The following is a 1,469-nucleotide window of genomic DNA, read 5'->3' as shown; positions in this document are numbered from 1 at the left end:
TCATTCAGTTCTTTGGTGAGCAAAGGGGGTTCAACCTCCCAAGTCTCATTACCAAATAACTTGTCATTTAGTTTCATGATTGCTCCAAGGTACTTAGCAACTTGTTCTTCAGTGACATCTTCGTCTTCTTCAGAGGAAGAATACTCATCAGAGCTCATGAATGGTAAAAGTAAATCCAATGGAATCTCTATGGTCTCAGTGTGAGCCTCAGATTCCCATGATTCCTCATTAGGGAACTCATTGGAGTCCAGTGGACGTCGATTGAGGTCTTCCTCGGTGGCGCTCACTGCCTCTTTCTCCTCTCCAAATTCGGCCATGTTGATGGCCTTACACTCTCCTTTTGGATTTTCTTCTGTATTGCTTGGAAGAGTACTAGGAGGGAGTTCAGTAACTTTCTTACTTAGCTGACCCACTTGTGCCTCCAAGTTTCTAATGGAGGACCTTGTTTCAGTCATGAAACTTTGAGTGGTTTGGATTAGATCAGAGACCATGGTTGCTAAGTCAGAGTGGCTCTGCTTAGAATTCTCTGTCTGTTGCTGAGAAGATGATGGAAAAGGCTTGCCATTGCCAAACCTGTTTCTTCCCCCATTATTGTTGTTGAAACCTTGTTGAGGTCTCTGTTGGTCCTTCCATGAGGGATTTGGATGATTTCTCCATAAAGGATTATAGGTGTTTCCATAGGGTTCTCCCATGTAATTCACCTCTTCCATTGAAGGGTTCTCAGGATCATAAGCTTCTTCTTCAGATGAAGCATCCTTAGTACTGCTTGGTGTAGCTTGCATTCTAAACAGACTTTGAGAAATCATATTGACTTGCTGAGTCAATATTTTGTTCTGAGCCAATATGGCATTCAGAGTATCAATCTCAAGAACTCCTTTCTTCTAATTCATCCCATTATTCACAGGATTCCTTTCAGAAGTGTACATGAATTGGTTATTTGCAACCATTTCAATGAGTTCTTGAGCTTCTGCAGGCATTTTCTTCAAATGAAGAGATCCTCCAGTAGAGCTATCCAATGACATCTTGGACAGTTTAGACAGACCATCATAGAAGATACCTATGATGCTCTATTCAGAAAGCATGTCAGAAGGACACTTTCTGATCAATTGTTTGTATCTTTCTCAAGCTTCATAGAGGGATTCACCTTCCTTATGTCTAAAGGTTTGGACTTCCATTCTAAGCTTACTCAATTTTTGAGGTGGAAAGAACTTTGGGAGTAGGTGCAGTAAAGTCCCCTAGCACCTTCCTTGCATTGTTGGCATTGTTGTTGTTTTCGGCTGCCATTTCTTCTTCTTGTTTGAAGATTTCTGTTAGGTCCTCTACAGAGAGTAGTGCTTTAGCTTCTCTTAGCTTTCGCTTCAAGGTCCTTTCAGGTTCAGGATCAGCCTCAACAAGAATGCTTTTGTTCTTGCTCCTGCTCATACGAAATAGAAGAGAACAAGAAAGTATGGAATACTCTATGTCATATG

At 41.3% G+C, this 1,469-nt stretch overlaps 1 non-coding gene across 1 annotated transcript; it reads left to right on the top strand.

Moving 5' to 3' along the window:
• Positions 1 to 1,076: 1,076 nt before the first annotated feature.
• On the top strand, positions 1,077 to 1,184 carry LOC127747379 (small nucleolar RNA R71). The gene has a single exon (XR_008009178.1). It is a non-coding gene; the product is annotated as a small nucleolar RNA R71 (small nucleolar RNA).
• Positions 1,185 to 1,469: the final 285 nt, after the last annotated feature.

Source organism: Arachis duranensis, chromosome 4 (assembly GCF_000817695.3).
Source record: "Arachis duranensis cultivar V14167 chromosome 4, aradu.V14167.gnm2.J7QH, whole genome shotgun sequence".
Taxonomy (NCBI): Eukaryota; Viridiplantae; Streptophyta; class Magnoliopsida; order Fabales; family Fabaceae; genus Arachis; species Arachis duranensis.
Note: the sequence above shows the minus strand (reverse complement) of the source record. Positions and strands in the feature narration are given on the sequence as shown.